The sequence below is a fragment of the Entelurus aequoreus genome, linkage group LG22 (assembly GCF_033978785.1).
Source record: "Entelurus aequoreus isolate RoL-2023_Sb linkage group LG22, RoL_Eaeq_v1.1, whole genome shotgun sequence".
NCBI lineage: Eukaryota > Metazoa > Chordata > Actinopteri > Syngnathiformes > Syngnathidae > Entelurus > Entelurus aequoreus.
The window spans coordinates 42,427,109-42,449,500 of NC_084752.1; the positions used below are offsets into that span (position 1 = coordinate 42,427,109).

Below are 22,392 nucleotides of genomic sequence, written 5' to 3' on the forward strand. Positions count from 1 at the left end.
TTGTGCTGAGTGATCATAAATCTGCTACGAAGACGCACTGGCTGAGGCTCGCAGTAACCCCGCCTCCTGGTGGTAGAGAATGCACCCCCGCCGTAGAATGCACCCCCCGACGGGAGTGCCACATCAACCAAAGCCCACACCCAAACCCTCCACGTGCAAGACCGAATCCACCCAAAAAAGTAATTCAACAAGAAGCCAAAAAGTGCATAAACAATAATGACTGCAGGGCCACAACATTAGGTACACCTGCAGACTGCAGCACGGATTTCATATTTCATTCATTCACAACTCCTCCAACACGAACACCACTGTTCCCGCACCCCCCCCCCCCCCCCCCCCGGCCTCCCACCAAACAACTTCTCTAAATAGATTCAATCTTGCACATGGAAAGTTTAAGCACAACAGCGGCACATGGACTTCATTTATAAGTAAAGGTAAGACCATAATAACGTTTTATTTATTAAATGTGCTTTTTTGTGTGCTACAGTTTGTATGTGTAAAGTTAAAGTTAAGTTCAAGTACCAATAATTGTCACACACACACTAGGTGTGGTGAAATTTGTCCTCTGCATTTGACCCATCCCCTTGCTCACCCCCTGGGAGGTGAGGGGAGCAGTGGGCAGCAGCGGCGCCGCTCCCGGGAATCATTTTTGGTGATTTAACCCTCAATTCCAACCCTTGGTGCTGAGTGCCAAGCAGGGAAGAATGCTGGTATGAGCTTTTAAACATAACCCGTTAACTGCTGCCAATCAAATGGTGAATAAGATACTCTTTAGGGTTCATATGTTTGTAAATCTGACTGTGATGAAGTCAGTGCCTCACCTGACATGAACCTCACCGCACGCCACTGATACAGTATATATATTTATAATTTAGTAACAGACACCTTCATAAAAATATGTAATATGCACATTATACACACTGCAAGTATATATATAATGTAGTAGGAGACACCTTCATAACAATATGTAATATGTACATTATACACACTGCCAGTATATAAATAATGTAGTAACAGACACCTTCATAACAATATGTAATATGCACATTATACACACTGCCAGTATATAAATAATGTAGTAACAGACACCTTCATAACAATATGCAATATGTACAATATACACACTGCAAGTATTTATATAATGTAGCAACAGACACCTTCATACCAATATGTAATATGTACAATATACACACTGCAAGTATATATATAATGTAATAACAGACACCTTCATAACAATATGTAATATGTACAATATACACATTAAGTATATATATATATATATATATATATATATATATATATATATATATATATATATATACATATATATATATATATAAGTATATATATATATACATATATATATATATATATATATATATATATATATATATATATACATATACACACTGCAAGTATATATACAATGTAGTAACAGACACCTTCATAACAATATGTAATATGTACAATATACACATTAAGTATATATATATATATATATATATATATATATATATATATATATATATATATATATATATATATATATATATATATATGTATATATATATGTGTCAAATATACACACTGCAAGTATATATACAATGTAGTAACAGACACCTTCATAACAATATGTAATATGTACAATATACACACTGCAAGTATATATATAATGTAGTAACAGACACCTTCATAACAATATGTAATATGTACAATATACACACTGCAAGTATATATATAATGTAGTAACAGACACCTTCACAACAATATGTAATATGTACAATATACACATTAAGTATATATATATATATATATATATGTATATATATATATATATATATATATATATATATATATATACATATATATATATATATATATATATGTCAAATATACACACTGCAAGTATATATACACAATGTAGTAACAGACACCTTCATAACAATATGTAATATGTACAATATACACACTGCAAGTATATATATAATGTAGTAACAGACACCTTCATAAAAATATGTAATATGTACAACATACACACTGCATGTATATATATAATGTAGTAACAGACACCTTCATAACAATATGTAATATGTACAATATACACACTGCAAGTATATATATAATGTAGTAACAGACACCTTCATAACAATATGTAATATGTACAATATACACACTGCAAGTATATATATAATGTAGTAACAGACACGTTCATAAGAACATGTAATATGTACAATATACACACTGCAAGTATATATATAATGTAGTAACAGACACCTTCATAACAATATGTAATATGTACAATATACACACTGCAAGTATATATATAATGTAGTAACAGACACCTTCATAACAATATGTAATATGTACAATATACACACTGCATGTATATATATAATGTAGTAACAGACACCTGTATCCGTTCCTATGTCCAGAAAAAAACGAGTAATATATAAGAATAAGAATAATTAGCTTTATTGTCTCCGAGGTTATGATATGTATTATTTTTCATAATTGACTGTAATTAATATATAATATGTATTATGTCTCATAATTTACTGTAAGTAATATATAATATTTATTATCCCTCATAATTGACTGTAATTAATATATAATATGTATTATGTCTCATAATTGACTGTAATTAATATATATGTATTATACCTCATAATTGGTTGTCATTAATATATAATATGTATTATGTCTCATAATTGACTGTAATTAATATATAATATGTATTGTGTCTCATAATTGGTTGTAATTAATATATAATATGTATTATGTCTCATAATTGGTTGTCATTAATATATAATATGTATTATGTTTCATTATTGACTGTAATTAATATATATGTATTATGTCTCATAATTGGTTGTCATTAATATATAATATGTATTATGTCTCATAATTGGTTGTAAATAATATATAATATGTATTATGTCTCATAATTGACTGTAATTAATATATAATATGTATTATGTCTCATAATTGGTTGTAATTAATATACAATAAGTATTATGTAACGTGATTGGCCCAGGTGTAATGACGTCAGCTGGGATAGGCTCCAGCCTGCAGTTCACACATGATGAAGGCACAGAAAAGAGTGTTTCCCCCACAGGGCTTTTATTGTGAAGGGCTGTGTTTGGAGCCCCCTGGTGGCGCCTGCCTGCATGTTCCGCAGCAGCAGCGGCTCGTTCCCGCAGCCAGCCTCCATCTTGGCGGCGACCTCGAGGCGGAGCAAGTGCACTCGGAACGGTAGCAGGACTCGGAGCGGGACCGGGACTCGGAGCGGGACTCGGTGCCCCCCCCCCTCCCCTCTCCTCTCGGTGGTCTGGGCGACGTTCTGCGGGATGGCGGCTCTGCGGCAGGACGCGGGCCGCGCCGCGCGACGTGCGTGAGGATTTCAGTGCGGGAACAAGCCCTGCGAGGACGGAGCGACTTCCGGTGGTCAGGTGAGGCCTTTTGTCGTCAATGGCGGCTTTGTTTGATCCGTGTCGGTGCACAGCATCACGCAGCCTCCGGTGCGCGTCGTCGTCATCGTCAATGATGTAACGCACGCAGGCCGCGGTTCCGGTTGGTTCCGAGCGCCTGCAGGTGCGCATCACTTGCTGAGTCAGCATTGGTGACGTCACTAGCGAGCATGCTATGATTCATAATCAGCATCATCCTATATTACACCTGGTGACGTCATCGCTGACACAAGTGGGTCAAATTGGACGTCAGTACTTCTTGTAGGCCAGAACCTCCACGCCAGCAGGGGGCGTCCATGGTTCCAATTCACACGCGTTTCCACTGCAGCCAATAGAACTTGTTCAACACCACTGCACTTCACCTCAGTCAACAGTAGGAGGAAGAAGCACAACTTATTCAACAGTAGTAGGAAGAAGCACAACTTATTTAACAGTAGTAGGAAGAAGCACAACTTATTCAACAGTAGTAGGAAGAAGCAGAACTTATTCAACAGTAGTAGGAAGAAGCACAACTTTTTCAACAGTAGTAGGAAGAAGCAGAACTCATTCAACAGTAGTAGGAAGAAGCAGAACTCATTCAACAGTAGTAGGAAGAAGCAGAACTTATTCAACAGTAGTAGGAAGAACCAGAACGTATTCAACAGTAGTAGGAAGAACCAGAACTTATTCAACACCACTGTACTTCACCTCAGTCAATAGCAGTAGGAAGAACCAGAACTCATTCAACAGTAGTAGGAAGAAGCAGAACTTATTCAACAGTAGTAGGAAGAAGCAGAACTTATTCAACAGTAGTAGGAAGAAGCACAACTTATTCAACAGTAGTAGGAAGAAGCACAACTTATTCAACAGTAGTAGGAAGAAGCACAACTTATTCAACAGTAGTAGGAAGAAGCACAACTTATTCAACACCACTGCACTTCACCTCAGTCAACAGTAGTAGGAAGAAGCACAACTTATTTAACAGTAGTAGGAAGAAGCACAACTTATTCAACACCACTGCACTTCACCTCAGTCAACAGTAGTAGGAAGAAGCAGAACTCATTCAACAGTAGTAGGAAGAAGCATAACTTATTCAACAGTAGTAGGAAGAAGCACAACTCATTCAACAGTAGTAGGAAGAAGCAGAACTTATTCAACAGTAGTAGGAAGAACCAGAACTTATTCAACAGTAGTAGGAAGAAGCAGAACTTATTCAACAGTAGTAGGAAGAAGCACAACTTATTCAACAGTAGTAGGAAGAAGCACAACTTATTCAACAGTAGGAGGAAGAAGCACAACTTATTCAACAGTAGTAGGAAGAAGCACAACTTATTCAACAGTAGTAGGAAGAAGCACAACTTATTCAACACCACTGCACTTCACCTCAGTCAACAGTAGTAGGAAGAAGCACAACTTATTCAACACCACTGCACTTCACCTCAGTCAACAGTAGTAGGAAGAAGCACAACTTATTCAACAGTAGTAGGAAGAAGCACAACTTATTCAACACCACTGCACTTCACCTCAGTCAACAGTAGTAGGAAGAAGCAGAACTCATTCAACAGTAGTAGGAAGAAGCATAACTTATTCAACAGTAGTAGGAAGAAGCACAACTCATTCGATAGTAGTAGGAAGAAGCAGAACTTATTCAACAGTAGTAGGAAGAACCAGAACTTATTCAACACCACTGTACTTCACCTCAGTCAATAGCAGTAGGAAGAAGCAGAACTCATTCAACAGTAGTAGGAAGAAGCAGAACTTATTCAACAGTAGTAGGAAGAAGCAGAACTTATTCAACAGTAGTAGGAAGAAGCACAACTTATTCAACAGTAGTAGGAAGAAGCAGAACTTATTCAACAGTAGTAGGAAGAAGCACAACTTATTCAACAGTAGTAGGAAGAAGCACAACTTATTCAACAGTAGGAGGAAGAAGCACAACTTATTCAACAGTACTAGGAAGAAGCACAACTTATTCAACAGTAGTAGGAAGAAGCACAACTTATTCAACACCACTGCACTTCACCTCAGTCAACAGTAGTAGGAAGAAGCACAACTTATTCAACACCACTGCACTTCACCTCAGTCAACAGTAGTAGGAAGAAGCACAACTTATTCAACAGTAGTAGGAAGAAGCACAACTTATTCAACACCACTGCACTTCACCTCAGTCAACAGTAGTAGGAAGAAGCAGAACTCATTCAACAGTAGTAGGAAGAAGCATAACTTATTCAACAGTAGTAGGAAGAAGCACAACTCATTCGATAGTAGTAGGAAGAAGCAGAACTTATTCAACAGTAGTAGGAAGAACCAGAACTTATTCAACACCACTGTACTTCACCTCAGTCAATAGCAGTAGGAAGAAGCAGAACTCATTCAACAGTAGTAGGAAGAAGCAGAACTTATTCAACAGTAGTAGGAAGAAGCAGAACTTATTCAACAGTAGTAGGAAGAAGCACAACTTATTCAACAGTAGTAGGAAGAAGCACAACTTATTCAACAGTAGTAGGAAGAAGCACAACTTATTCAACACCACTGCACTTCACCTCAGTCAACAGTAGTAGGAAGAAGCACAACTTATTCAACAGTAGTAGGAAGAAGCACAACTTATTCAACACCACTGCACTTCACCTCAGTCAACAGTAGTAGGAAGAAGCAGAACTCATTCAACAGTAGTAGGAAGAAGCATAACTTATTCAACAGTAGTAGGAAGAAGCACAACTCATTCAACAGTAGTAGGAAGAAGCAGAACTTTTTCAACACCACTGCACTTCACCTCAGTCAACAGTAGTAGGAAGAAGCAGAACTCATTCAACAGTAGTAGGAAGAAGCAGAACTCATTCAACAGTAGTAGGAAGAAGCAGAACTCATTCAACAGTAGTAGGAAGAAGCAGAACTTATTCAACAGTAGTAGGAAGAACCAGAACTTATTCAACACCACTGCACTTCACCTCAGTCAACAGTAGTAGGAAGAAGCAGAACTCATTCAACAGTAGTAGGAAGAAGCAGAACTCATTCAACAGTAGTAGGAAGAAGCATAACTTATTCAACAGTAGTAGGAAGAAGCACAACTCATTCAATAGTAGTAGGAAGAAGCAGAACTTATTCAACAGTAGTAGGAAGAACCAGAACTTATTCAACACCACTGTACTTCACCTCAGTCAATAGCAGTAGGAAGAAGCAGAACTCATTCAACAGTAGTAGGAAGAAGCAGAACTTATTCAACAGTAGTAGGAAGAAGCAGAACTTATTCAACAGTAGTAGGAGGAAGCACAACTTATTCAACAGTAGTAGGAAGAAGCAGAACTTATTCAACAGTAGTAGGAAGAAGCACAACTTATTCAACAGTAGTAGGAAGAAGCACAACTTATTCAACAGTAGTAGGAAGAAGCACAACTTATTCAACACCACTGCACTTCACCTCAGTCAACAGTAGTAGGAAGAAGCACAACTTATTCAACAGTAGTAGGAAGAAGCACAACTTATTCAACACCACTGCACTTCACCTCAGTCAACAGTAGTAGGAAGAAGCAGAACTCATTCAACAGTAGTAGGAAGAAGCATAACTTATTCAACAGTAGTAGGAAGAAGCACAACTCATTCAACAGTAGTAGGAAGAAGCAGAACTTTTTCAACACCACTGCACTTCACCTCAGTCAACAGTAGTAGGAAGAAGCAGAACTCATTCAACAGTAGTAGGAAGAAGCAGAACTCATTCAACAGTAGTAGGAAGAAGCAGAACTCATTCAACAGTAGTAGGAAGAAGCAGAACTTATTCAACAGTAGTAGGAAGAACCAGAACTTATTCAACACCACTGCACTTCACCTCAGTCAACAGTAGTAGGAAGAAGCAGAACTCATTCAACAGTAGTAGGAAGAAGCAGAACACATTCAACAGTAGTAGGAAGAAGCATAACTTATTCAACAGTAGTAGGAAGAAGCACAACTCATTCAATAGTAGTAGGAAGAAGCAGAACTTATTCAACAGTAGTAGGAAGAACCAGAACTTATTCAACACCACTGTACTTCACCTCAGTCAATAGCAGTAGGAAGAAGCAGAACTCATTCAACAGTAGTAGGAAGAAGCAGAACTTATTCAACAGTAGTAGGAAGAAGCAGAACTTATTCAACAGTAGTAGGAGGAAGCACAACTTATTCAACAGTAGTAGGAAGAAGCAGAACTTATTCAACAGTAGTAGGAAGAAGCACAACTTATTCAACAGTAGTAGGAAGAAGCACAACTTATTCAACAGTAGTAGGAAGAAGCACAACTTATTCAACACCACTGCACTTCACCTCAGTCAACAGTAGTAGGAAGAAGCACAACTTATTCAACAGTAGTAGGAAGAAGCACAACTTATTCAACACCACTGCACTTCACCTCAGTCAACAGTAGTAGGAAGAAGCAGAACTCATTCAACAGTAGTAGGAAGAAGCATAACTTATTCAACAGTAGTAGGAAGAAGCACAACTCATTCAACAGTAGTAGGAAGAAGCAGAACTTTTTCAACACCACTGCACTTCACCTCAGTCAACAGTAGTAGGAAGAAGCAGAACTCATTCAACAGTAGTAGGAAGAAGCAGAACTCATTCAACAGTAGTAGGAAGAAGCAGAACTCATTCAACAGTAGTAGGAAGAAGCAGAACTTATTCAACAGTAGTAGGAAGAACCAGAACTTATTCAACACCACTGCACTTCACCTCAGTCAACAGTAGTAGGAAGAAGCAGAACTCATTCAACAGTAGTAGGAAGAAGCAGAACTCATTCAACAGTAGTAGGAAGAAGCAGAACTTATTCAACAGTAGTAGGAAGAACCAGAACTTATTCAACACCACTGTACTTCACCTCAGTCAATAGCAGTTGGAAGAAGCAGAACTCATTCAACAGTAGTAGGAAGAAGCAGAACTTATTCAACAGTAGTAGGAAGAAGCAGAACTTATTCAACAGTAGTAGGAAGAAGCACAACTTATTCAACAGTAGTAGGAAGAAGCAGAACTTATTCAACAGTAGTAGGAAGAAGCGCAACTTATTCAACAGTAGTAGGAAGAAGCACAACTTATTCAACAGTAGTAGGAAGAAGCACAACTTATTCAACACCACTGCACTTCACCTCAGTCAACAGTAGTAGGAAGAAGCACAACTTATTCAACACCACTGCACTTCACCTCAGTCAACAGTAGTAGGAAGAAGCAGAACTCATTCAACAGTAGTAGGAAGAAGCATAACTTATTCAACAGTAGTAGGAAGAAGCACATCTCATTCAACAGTAGTAGGAAGAAGCAGAACTTATTCAACACCACTGCACTACACCTCAGTCAACAGTAGTAGGAAGAAGCACAACTTATTCAACAGTAGTAGGAAGAAGCACAACTTATTCAACACCACTGCACTTCACCTCAGTCAACAGTAGTAGGAAGAAGCAGAACTCATTCAACAGTAGTAGGAAGAAGCAGAACTCATTCAACAGTAGTAGGAATAAGCAGAACTCATTCAACAGTAGTAGGAAGAACCAGAACTTATTCAACAGTAGTAGGAAGAACCAGAACTTATTCAACACCACTGCACTTCACCTCAGTCAATAGCAGTAGGAAGAAGCAGAACTCATTCAACAGTAGTAGGAAGAAGCAGAACTTATTTAACAGTAGTAGGAAGAAGCAGAACTTATTCAACAGTAGTAGGAAGAAGCAGAACTCATTCAACAGTAGTAGGAAGAAGCAGAACTTATTCAACAGTAGTAGGAAGAAGCAGAACTTATTCAACAGTAGTAGGAAGAACCAGAACTTATTCAACGGTAGTAGGAAGAAGCAGAACTTATTCAACAGTAGTAGGAAGAAGCAGAACTTATTCAACAGTAGTAGGAAGAAGCAGAACTTATTCAACAGTAGTAGGAAGAAGCAGAACTTATTCAACACCACTGCACTTCACCTCAGTCAGTAGCAGTAGGAAGAAGCAGAACATATTCAACAGTAGTAGGAAGAAGCAGAACACATTCAACAGTAGTAGGAAGAAGCAGAACTTATTCAACAGTAGTAGGAAGAAGCAGAACTTATTCAACAGTAGTAGGAAGAAGCAGAACGTATTCAACAGTAGTAGGAAGAAGCAGAACTTATTCAACAGTTGTAGGAAGAAGCACAACTCATTCAACAGTATTAGGAAGAAGCAGAACTTATTCAACACCACTGCACTACACCTCAGTCAACAGTAGTAGGAAGAAGCACAACTTATTCAACAGTAGTAGGAAGAAGCACAACTTATTCAACACCACTGCACTTCACCTCAGTCAACAGTAGTAGGAAGAAGCAGAACTCATTCAACAGTAGTAGGAAGAAGCAGAACTCATTCAACAGTAGTTGGAAGAAGCAGAACTTATTCAACAGTAGTAGGAAGAACCAGAACTTATTCAACAGTAGTAGGAAGAACCAGAACTTATTCAACACCACTGCACTTCACCTCAGTCAATAGCAGTAGGAAGAAGCAGAACTCATTCAACAGTAGTAGGAAGAAGCAGAACTTATTTAACAGTAGTAGGAAGAAGCAGAACTTATTCAACAGTAGTAGGAAGAAGCAGAACTCATTCAACAGTAGTAGGAAGAAGCAGAACTTATTCAACAGTAGTAGGAAGAAGCAGAACTTATTCAACAGTAGTAGGAAGAACCAGAACTTATTCAACGGTAGTAGGAAGAAGCAGAACTTATTCAACAGTAGTAGGAAGAAGCAGAACTTATTCAACAGTAGTAGGAAGAAGCAGAACTTATTCAACAGTAGTAGGAAGAAGCAGAACTTATTCAACACCACTGCACTTCACCTCAGTCAATAGCAGTAGGAAGAAGCAGAACATATTCAACAGTAGTAGGAAGAAGCAGAACTCATTCAACAGTAGTAGGAAGAAGCAGAACTTATTCAACAGTAGTAGGAAGAAGCAGAACTCATTCAACAGTAGTAGGAAGAAGCAGAACTTATTCAACAGTAGTAGGAAGAAGCAGAACTTATTCAACACCACTGCACTTCACCTCAGTCAGTAGCAGTAGGAAGAAGCAGAACATATTCAACAGTAGTAGGAAGAAGCAGAACTCATTCAACAGTAGTAGGAAGAAGCAGAACTTATTCAACAGTAGTAGGAAGAAGCAGAACTTATTCAACAGTAGTAGGAAGAAGCAGAACGTATTCAACAGTAGTAGGAAGAAGCAGAACTTATTCAACAGTTGTAGGAAGAAGCACAACTCATTCAACAGTATTAGGAAGAAGCAGAACTTATTCAACACCACTGCACTACACCTCAGTCAACAGTAGTAGGAAGAAGCACAACTTATTCAACAGTAGTAGGAAGAAGCACAACTTATTCAACACCACTGCACTTCACCTCAGTCAACAGTAGTAGGAAGAAGCAGAACTCACTCAACAGTAGTAGGAAGAAGCAGAACTCATTCAACAGTAGTAGGAAGAAGCAGAACTCATTCAACAGTAGTAGGAAGAACCAGAACTTATTCAACAGTAGTAGGAAGAACCAGAACTTATTCAACACCACTGCACTTCACCTCAGTCAATAGCAGTAGGAAGAAGCAGAACTCATTCAACAGTAGTAGGAAGAAGCAGAACTTATTTAACAGTAGTAGGAAGAAGCAGAACTTATTCAACAGTACTAGGAAGAAGCAGAACTCATTCAACAGTAGTAGGAAGAAGCAGAACTTATTCAATAGTAGTAGGAAGAAGCAGAACTTATTCAACAGTAGTAGGAAGAACCAGAACTTATTCAACGGTAGTAGGAAGAAGCAGAACTTATTCAACAGTAGTAGGAAGAAGCAGAACTTATTCAACAGTAGTAGGAAGAAGCAGAACTTATTCAACACCACTGCACTTCACCTCAGTCAATAGCAGTAGGAAGAAGCAGAACATATTCAACAGTAGTAGGAAGAAGCAGAACTCATTCAACAGTAGTAGGAAGAAGCAGAACTTATTCAACAGTAGTAGGAAGAAGCAGAACTCATTCAACAGTAGTAGGAAGAAGCAGAACTTATTCAACAGTAGTAGGAAGAAGCAGAACGTATTCAACAGTAGTAGGAAGAAGCACAACTTATTCAACAGTAGTAGGAAGAAGCAGGCAGCTACAACCCTAAACTAACACCCTCCCCAGATTGTTAATAATCAAATGTAAACAATCAAATACAGATACTTTTTATTATGCCTTCTGAGCTCTCTCTCTCTCTCTCTCTCTCTCTCTCTCTCTCTCTCTCTCTCTCTCTCTCTCTCTCTCTCTCTCTCTCTCTCTCTCTCTCTCTCTCTCTCTATGTCCACCACCTGTAGTACATGTAGCATATGTAGTACATGTAGCATATGTAGTATATGTAGCACCTGTAGTACATGTAGCATATATAGTACATGTAGCATATGTAGCACCTGTAGTATATGTAGCATATGTAGTACATGTAGCACCTGTAGTATATGTAGCACCTGTAGTATATGTAGCACCTGTAGTACATGTAGCATATGTAGTACATGTAGCACCTGTAGTATATGTAGCACCTGTAATACATGTAGCATATGTAGTACATGTAGCACCTGTAGTATATGTAGCACCTGTAGTATATGTAGCATATGTAGTACATGTAGCACCTGTAGTACATGTAGCATATGTAGTATATGTAGCATATGTAGTATATGTAGCACCTGTAGTACATGTAGCATATGTAGTACATGTAGCATATGTAGCACCTGTAGTATATGTAGCACCTGTAGTATATGTAGCACCTGTAGTATATGTAGCACCTGTAGTACATGTAGCATATGTAGTACATGTAGCACCTGTAGTATATGTAGCACCTGTAGTACATGTAGCATATGTAGTACATGTAGCACCTGTAGTATATGTAGCACCTGTAGTATATGTAGCATATGTAGTACATGTAGCACCTGTAGTACATGTAGCATATGTAGTATATGTAGCATATGTAGTACATGTAGCACCTGTAGTATATGTAGCATATGTAGTACATGTAGCACCTGTAGTATATGTAGCATATGTAGCAGAGGTGTGGACTCGAGTCACATGACTTGGACTCGAGTCAGACTCGAGTCATGAATTTGATGACTTTGGACTCGACTTGACAAAATGTAAAGAGACTTGCAACTCGACTTAGACTTTAACATCAATGACTTGTGACTTCACTTGGACTTGAGCCTTTTGACTTGACATGACTTGCTACTTTCCCCAAAACCCAAAGATTAAAGAGTTATTTGGGAGCGCGCCGCTCCGTATTTTTCCTGTTCTTCGTCTGTCTATCAGCGTGTTGTTCCTGTCAGCTGGTGTGCTCTCAGTACAACAGCCAATCAAATTAGATCTACGCTATTTTCATCCCACAGCTCTCATCCAATCAAATTGCAGGACAACCAATGAAGAAGAATGGTCAAACAATGCGGCAGTGAGAAACAATTATGCCAAAGTTAATTTCGTTCGGGTATTAAAACTACGACTCGGTCAACAAAAAACGAATAGCCCTATGCAAATCATGCAGTTGGAATATTATAGACGGAGACGTAACAACTTCCAACTTCGTTCGACATTTGAAGATGCACAAAGAAGGGTAAGTTTTGAATGTAAGCTAACGTTTATTGGCTAAGTAACGTGACTTTTATTTGCTGTGTAGTTAAATGAGTGAGGCTGTAAACTCACTGCTAACGTTATAACCATAGACATCTTATAAGGGTACGCAGCATCGCGCGCTACTGCCTACAGGCGCAGACGAGACGCGGGGCCGCCATCTTGGAGTGGTGATCCGCCCCACTAGTGCAATTCATTTGGCAGGAGCAATGAACTGTCAGCGCATTTAATTCATTTTACCTCACTGAATACCACTGATTTTCACGCGCTTTTTTGTTATATGTGTAGCTATGATAAAGGACACATGTTTTGGCGTGTTTTATTATTCATAGTTTGCTTAACAGTAATATAATATTCTTATACGCTATAAGTGACCAGACGTCCGAGATCAAAACTGGGAATATAATCCAAGAGAAAGGGGAAAAAACGGTCAGCTATTTTTAAATTGAAGAAATAATATGATTAGGTTATATATACATGCGTATATCCTACATAAACAATGTATGAATACATTAGATATCTATATATCTTATAGACTGTATCTCTGTTGCTGCAGCAGCAGAGAGTTTATTCTGTCTTGACACTTTGTATTGATATTTTGTATTACATTCTTCCCTTAAATGATCATGTTTACAGTCATTGTTTTATATGTATTTTTTATGTATGTCGCTTTGGATAAAAGCGTCTGCCAAATACTTCAACATAAACATATATAAACACCTGTAAGTCTTTATATCAGCTAAAACCACCAATCTGTTTCACTGGATTCAGAATAAAACCAAATTCTGTCTTACCCAACAATGTTAGTATTTGAATATTGTTACTTGAAGACTTATTCCTGGTTACAATTATACTGTTAAGAAAGTATTGTGTTATATTTTGCCTAAAATGAGAATGCATCATAATCAGTGGCGGCTGGTGAATTTTGTTTTAGGTGGGGCTGAAAGTTTGTAAACCAAACCCATGTAGGGGGGTCATCCTCCCCCAGAAGATTTCTTTGTGATTTTCACATACAAATATTAAAGATCTTTGCTCCTTCTCAACTCTGTGGTAATATTATTTTCATAAAATACAACCAATAGTACATTAATGTTAAATCTTACTTGTGAAAAGTAATCACCCGATTTCTATTTTCAACAGTACGCTCATTTGAGTTGGAAAACGCTGAACACCATCTTTGTTTTCTACCTGTCAACTGTCAGTTTAGGCTGCTCGCCGGCTCCTCATCACCACTTCAAGATGGCGGCCAAATTGCTCGTGTCACAGCAGCCAATGCTGCGTCTACTTATAAGATGTCTATGGTTATAACGTCATTGCAAACACGGCAATATGTTGCGTCCACTGCAGTTCGCTACCTTATTCATACTTTTTGTCAAGTGATTTTTTTTAAGCAGGGTTGCATGAGGTACCTATACTTAACGTTACGTTAGTCAATGTATCACACACAGTAACGTAACGTTAGACGGCGATCAGCAGCACCGCATATTTTAGCCACCTACAAAAACACAAACATAGTCAAATAAAGGTCAGTTAAAATGTATACTATATTAAGAATATGTGAACATATTGCATAGGGCCCTGACATCTAAAAAGTACAACTCTGTTCATTGTTTTGTTCATGTTTTTGTTATGTTTTTCATATGTACGCACACATCAACACACATACAGTATGAGATGAGATCAATGAGATAAGGTAAGAACAGGATAGAAACTGCTGTGGAACTACCGGTAGTTACAATGCAATGTGCCAAGGAAATACAATGTTAACACTTTTGTGCAAATAAGTACAGTTGCACTTGTTTTTTCAAATGTGTTTATTCTGTAAAGGAATGAGTTAAATGTTTAAAATGACTGGATAATAGTGCTATTATGAAGTGCAATGTCAGCACTATTTTTTTTCCTGCAATTTCAAATGCACTTGTTTTAATAACGTTTTAAAAGCATACACAATCTGTGTAAATATATTAGTCTGTGGTTAAAAGGACTTGAAAGGACTCGAAATTCAAAATGCAGGACTTGGGACTTGACTTGAGACTTTCCAGTCTTGACTTTGGACTTGACTCGGGACTTGCCTGTCTTGACTCGGGACTTGACTCGAGACTTGAGGGCAAAGACTTGAGACTTACTTGTGACTTGCAAAGGAATGACTTGGTCCCACCTCTGATATGTAGTACATGTAGCATATGTAGTATATGTAGCACCTGTAGTATATGTAGCATATGTAGTACATGTAGCACCTGTAGTACATGTAGCATATGTAGTATATGTAGCACCTGTAGTACATGTAGCATATGTAGTATATGTAGCATATGTAGTACATGTAGCACCTGTAGTATATGTAGCATATGTAGTACATGTAGCACCTGTAGTATATGTAGCATATGTAGTACATGTAGCATATGTAGTACATGTAGCATATGTAGTATATGTAGCACCTGTAGTATATGTAGCACCTGTAGTATATGTAGTATATGTAGTACATGTAGCATATGTAGTATATGTAGCATATGTAGTATATGTAGCATATGTAGTACATGTAGCACCTTTAGTATATGTAGCATATGTAGTACATGTAGCATATGTAGTACATGTAGCATATGTAGTATATGTAGCATATGTAGTATATGTAGCACCTGTAGTACATGTAGCATATGTAGTATATGTAGCATATGTAGCACCTGTAGTATATGTAGCATATATAGTACATGTAGCACCTGTAGTATATGTAGCATATGTAGTATATGTAGTATATGTAGCACCTGTAGTATATGTAGCATATATAGTACATGTAGCACCTGTAGTATATGTAGCATATATAGTACATGTAGCACCTGTAGTATATGTAGCATATATAGTACATGTAGCACCTGGTTGACTCTTTGATGGACTCATTACAGAACTCTATTATATATATCAATGTTGAAGGTGTTATTGGTCACATGCAGAGTACACCACAGTGAAATGCTCTTCAGATATTGCGTACAGTGCGGTCCAAACACTAGCTGCTGAATCTAATACACTAAATACAAACAATCCAACAATTTGAATAGCTCTGATGTACATGAATTACAAGACAATAAGTTGCACAATTAGTCCCAGTAGTTATGGTAGAAGTATCAGTACAAGTAAAGAACAGTAGTCACAGTGCAATACCAAATAGTATAACAGTATATACAGTATAACAGTATATACAGTATAACAGTATAACAGTATATACAGTATATACAGTATATACGGTATACACAGTATATACAGTATAACAGTATATACAGTATATACAGTATATACAGTATATACGGTATACACAGTATATACAGTATAACAGTATATACAGTATAGGAAGTAATAAATATGAAGGTGTCTACAGTTCTTTTGGCAGTTGAGTAGTGACAGTAGTATGAACAGAGGTAATGGAACAGTAAGACTTCTTTATACTCTTATTTTTACATTATTTACAGTCATTGAATGAAGAGTATTGTAGTCCGGTAATTACAGTGGTAAGTCAAGTGATTCTTGTGCGTGTGGTTTTGTGCAACTGTGATAAGTGTTAATCAGCGGTGCAGTTGAGCAGTCTGATGACTTGGGGATGGAAGCTCCTCCTGAGTCTCTCCGTGTTGGCCCTGAGACTCCGCTAGTGCTTGCCTGACCCCAGCAGTGAGAAGAGGCAGTTGCTTGGGTGGCTAGAGTCCCTCACTATCCTCTTGGCCTTGGATCTACACCGCCTGGTGTACATGTTGCAGATGGTTGGGAGCACACCTCCGATGGTGCGCTCGGCTGATCTGGCCACTCTGCAGTCTGTTGCGGTGCTATTCCCAAACTAGGAGGTGATGTTTCCAGTCATGAGTAGAAGTTTCTGAGGGTCTTGTGGTTTAGTTTGAACTTCCTGAGTCTCCTGAGGAAGTAGAGACGCTGTCGTGCCTTTTTCACCACGTTGTCTATGTGTGTGGTCCAGGACAGGTCTTCTGATATTGTCAATCCCAGGTATTTGAAGTTGGTCACTCTCTCGACCGGCGTCCCGTCTATGCTGAGTGGACTGTAGTTCCTTTCCCCCCGTCTCCTAAAATCCACTATGATCTCCTTGGTCTTGCTGACGTTCAGGGCGAGGTGGTTCTCCTGACACCAAAGTGCCAGGTTCTTCACGTCACTCAGGTAGGCCGTCTCATCGTTACCGGAGATCAGGCCCACCACAGCTGTGTCGTCAGCACATTTCACAATGGAGTTGGTGGTGTTTTCAGCCACACAGTCATGTGTGTAGAGTGAATAGAGGAGGGGGCTCAGAACGCAGCCCTGGGGGGCACCGGTGTTGAGGATGATGGTTGATGAGGTGCAGTTCCTTGCTCTCACCACTTGTGGTCTGCCTGTCAAGAAATCCAGGACCCACTGACAGAGAGTTGAGTTCAAGCCCAGGTCCTTGAGCTTGATGACGAGTTTGGATGGGACTATGGTGTTGAATGCTGAACTGTAGTCTATGAACAGCTTTCTCACTTAGTTCCCCTGCCTTTTGTCCAGGTGTGTCGTGGCGGTATGCAATACGTGTGCGATTGCATCGTCGGTTGACCTGTTTGGGCGGTATGCAAATTGCAGGGGGTCTATAGTGGGGGGGGGGGGGGAGGAGCATATGTGGTCTTTGATTAGCACTTCATGGCTATGGGGGTGAGGGCTACGGGGCGGTAGTCGTTGGGGCAGGCAGGGGCAGATTTCTTTGGAACAGGGACAATGGTGGATTTTTTCAGACAGGTGGGGATGACGGACTGTTCAAGGGACAGATTGAATATGTCTGTGAATACCGGTGCCAGTTGGTCAGCACAGACTTTTAGGACGCAACCGGGGATGCCGTCTGGCCCTGTGGCTTTCCTGGTATTCACCCTCTTAAAGGCCTACTGAAAGCCACTACTACCGACCACGCAGTCTGATAGTTTATATATCAATGATGAAATCTCAACATTGCAACACATGCCAATACGGCCGGGTTAACTTATAAAGTGACATTTAAAACTTCCCGGGAAACATCCGGCTGAAACGTCGCGGTATTATGACGTATGCGTGTGACGAAGTCAGAGTAACGGAAGTTATGGTACCCGTAGAATCCTATACAAAAAGCTCTGTTTTCATTTCATAATTCCACAGTATTCTGGACATCTTTTGCAATTTGTTTAATGAACAATGAAGGCTGCAAAGAAGACAGTTGTAGGTGGGATCGGTGTATTAGCAGCGGACTACAGCAACACAACCAGGAGGACTTTGTTGGAGCGCTAGCCGCGCTAGCCGCCGACCTCACCTTGACTTCCTACGTCTCCGGGCCGCCAAACGCATTGGGTGAAGTCCTTCGTGCTTCTGCCGATCGCTGGAACGCAGGTGAGCACAGGTGTTGATGAGTAGATGAGGGCTGGCTGGCGTAGGTGGAGAGCTAATGTTTTTAGCACAGCTCTGTGAGGTCCCGTTGCTAAGTTGCTAAGTTAGCTTCAATGGCGTCGTTAGCACAGCATTGTTAACCTTCGCCAGCCTGGAAAGCATTAACCGTGTATTTACATGTCCACGGTTTAATAGTATTGTTGATTTTCTATCTATACTTCCAGTCAGGGGTTTATTTTTTTGTTTCTATATGCAGTTAAAGCACGATGCTATCACGTTAGCTCGTAGCTAAAGCATTTCGCCGATTTATTGTCGTGGAGATAAAAGGCACTGAATGTCCATTTCGCGTTCTCGACTCTCATTTTCAAGAGGATATAGTATCCCAGGTGGTTTAACATACAAATCCGTGATCCACAATAGAAAAAGGAGAGAGTGTGGAATCCAATGAGCCAGCTTGTACCTAAGTTACGGTCAGAGCGAAAAAAGATACGTCCATCACTGCCTCTCAAGTCCTTCACTGTAACGTTCCTCATCTACGAATCTTTCATCCTCGCTCAAATTAATGGGGTAATCATCACTTTCTCGGTCCGAATCTCTCTCGCTCCATTGTAAACAACGGGGAATTGTGAGGAATACTAGCTCCTGTGACGTCACGCTACTTCCGCTACAGGCAAGGCTTTTTTTTATCAGCGAGCAAAAGTTGCGAACTTTATCGTCGATTTTCTCTACTAAATCCTTTCAGCAAAAATATGGCAATATCGCGAAATGATCAAGTATGACACATAGAATGGATCTGCTATTCCCGTTTAAATAAAAAAAAAAATCATTTCAGTAGGCCTTTAAAGGTTCTCCTCACGTCATGTTCTGTTATTCTGAATGCTGAGTCTCCATTGCCAGTGGCCATACCCTCTTTTGCGGCGCCATGAAGGCTGCTGTTTGAATTTGCAGCCTCAAACCGTGCATAAAAGGTATTTAGCTCATTTGCCAGAGAGACGCCAGCATTCACCATGGGGGGGGGGGGGGGCTGCCTTTGTAGTCTGTCATGGTTCTGAGTCCTTGCCATACAGCTCTGGAGTCAGCCTGCTGAAATTGAAACTCCATTTTGTCTCTGTATCTTCCCTTTGCCTGACGTCATAGCACGCTGCCTTGTAGCGTGGTATGTCGCCGGTTGCGCGCCCTCTGCTGTAGGCTGAGGTGCGTGCTTTCAAAGCCTCTCGGACCGATCTATCAACCCAGGGCTTCTGATCTGGAAAAACCCGTACTGTGTATGTAGGGACTATTCCCTCGACCAGTTTACCAACAAAGTCCAGTCTGTATATCCGTCAATGTTGTCTGTGCCCTCGCGGAACACGCTGTACAATCTAGCCCGTCCTGAAGCGCGCTCTCTGAGTTCACAGACCAACGCTTGACTTCTCGCGTCACCACGGGCGCGCGCTTCAAACTTTGTTTATACACGGGTACGAGCAAGATGGCGGAGTGATCTGATTTACCGAAGGCTGATAAAGACTGTGACTTAAAGCCGCATTTGAACTGCGAGTACAGAATCTCCTCTCTGGTCAACAAAAGCACCTTGAGGATTCTGGCGGGAACTCTCGTTCAACCCTTTTTCGATTACGCATGCACCTCCTGGTACCCTAGCACCTCCAAAACCCTCAAATCTAAACTCCAAACATCTCAGAACAAGCTAGTCAGGTTACTTCTAGACCTCCACCCCAGATCCCACCTCACTCCTACCCACTTCTCCAAAGTGGGCTGGCTCAGGGTGGAGGACAGAGTTAAACAACTTGCACTGAGCCTAGTCTATAAAATCCGCTACACCTCCCTGATACCGAAGTACATGTCAAACTACTTCCTTAACCGTCATAACCACAACACCAGGGGGTGCTCCACTAACCACGTTAAACCCAGATTCCGAACTAACAAAGGTCTTAACTCATTCTCTTTCTATGCCACATCAATGTGGAATGCGCTCCCAACAGGTATAAAAGAAAGGGCATCTCTATCCTCCTTCAAAATCGCAATAAAAGTTCACCTCCAGGCAACTACAACCCTAAACTAACACCCTCCCCGGATTGTTAATAATCAAATGTAAACAATCAAATGCAGATACTTTTTCTTTTTCTTATGCCTTCTGATCTCTCTCTCTCTCTCTCTCTCTCTCTCTCTCTCTCTCTCTCTCTCTCTCTATGTCCACTACTTGATGTCCATACCCCCCCCCCCCTCCACACCCCTGATTGTAAATAATGTAAATAATCCAATGTGATTATCTTGTGTGATGACTGTATTATGATGATAGTATATATGATAGTATATATCTGTATCATGAATCAATTTAAGTGGAAAAACTTATTCGGGTGTTACCATTTAGTGGTCAATTGTACGGAATTGTACGGAATATGTACTTCACTGTGCAACCTACTAATAAAAGTCTCAATCAATCAAAAAGTGGTCTAGTATATTATCGCCTCGGGTAGGACAGGTCACATGTTGGTAAAACGTTGGTAATACCGTTTTAAGTTTGGCCTTATTAAAGTCCTCAGCAACCACAATAGCAGCATCAACATGAGCTGTCTGGAGTTTATTTACGTGGTTGTAGAGCTCTGAAAGCGCGGTCTCAACGTTGGCCTGGGGTGGAATGTATACACCGATGAGTATAACTGATGTTAGCTCCCTTGGTAGGTAGAACGGGCGGCATTTGATGATGACAAACTCCAGGTCCGGTGAGCAGTGTTCCCCTATCTTCTCCACACTGCTCGGTCCACACCAGTGTTTATTCACCATAAAACACACGCCTCCGCCTCTCGATTTCCCCGACGACTCGTTCCTGTCGCTCCGGTACACGGAGAAGGGCTCCAGACTGATGGCGTGGTCTGGAACCTCCGGTGTGAGCCAGGTCTCCGTGAAACACAGGACGTTACAGTCCCTGATGTCCCGCTGGAACTTAATCCTCGCCCTGATGTCGTCCAGCTTGTTCTCAATTGACTGGACGTTGGAGAGCAGGATAGAAGGGAGAGGCGTCCGGCTCGCACGTCTTCTCACGCGGTTCCTTATTCCCCCTCGGCTGCCACGGTATCTATGGTGTGTCCACCATTGTCCTTTGCTGTTGTTACCGGCATTAGGATGGACTCTCAATTCTGCCGGCAGTTCCTTCAACAGGTCCGAGCTTCGTTGAAGTTGGTGAGTTGTTTTTGAATTTATGTCCAAAAGAGTCTGTCGGTCGTAAACAATTGTTGTGCCGTTGGTCGAAGTAAAACAAACCAAAAAAACTACACAAATGAACCAAAATACACAAATCTTGTGACGAGAGCGTGGAGAGGCAGCCGAACGGAGCAGCGCCATCTTGTGTGTGTATATATATATATATATATATATATATATATATATATATATATATATATATATATATATATTAGGGCTGTGAATCTTTGGGTGTCCCACAATTCGATTCAATATCGATTCTTGGGGTCACGATTCGATTCAAAATCGATTTTTTTTTTTAACTCAACACGATTCTTGATTCAAAAACGATTTTTTTTCCCGATTCAAAAGGATTGTCTATTCATGGAATACATAGATTTCAGCAGGATCCACCCCAGTCTGCTGACATGCAAGCAGAGTAGTAGATTTTTGTAAAAAGCTTTTATAATTGTAAAGGACAATGTTTTATCAACTGATTGCAATAATGTGCATTTGTTTGAACTATTAAATGAAGCAAAAATATGACTTATTTTTATCTTTGTGAAAATATTGGACACAGTGTGTTGTCAAGCTTATGAGATGCCATGCAAGTGTAAGCCACTGTGACACTATTGTTTATTTTTTTGTTCTTTTTTAAATTTTTTATAAATGTCTAATGATAATGTCAATGAGGGATTTTAAATCACTGCTATGTTGAAATTGTAACTAATATTGATACTGTTGTTGATAATATTCATTTTTGTTTCACTACTTTTGGTTTGTTCTGTGTGGTGTTTGTGTCTCCTCTCAATTGCTCTGTATAT

The 22,392-nt window shown here is 39.8% G+C and overlaps 1 protein-coding gene across 3 annotated transcripts in view; it reads left to right on the plus strand.

The window, feature by feature from the left end:
• Positions 1-3,146: 3,146 nt before the first annotated feature.
• The window catches only part of LOC133639753 (CSC1-like protein 2), a 67,321-nt gene continuing 48,075 nt past the window's right edge, over positions 3,147-22,392 (plus strand). For 2 of the 3 annotated variants that reach the window (XM_062033337.1, XM_062033338.1), the window contains exon 1: positions 3,148-3,449. The gene's annotated coding sequence lies outside the window, so the exon portion shown is untranslated. Of the gene's footprint in view, positions 3,450-22,392 lie in introns of all 3 variants that reach the window. The other variant, XM_062033339.1, reaches the window with a different exon arrangement.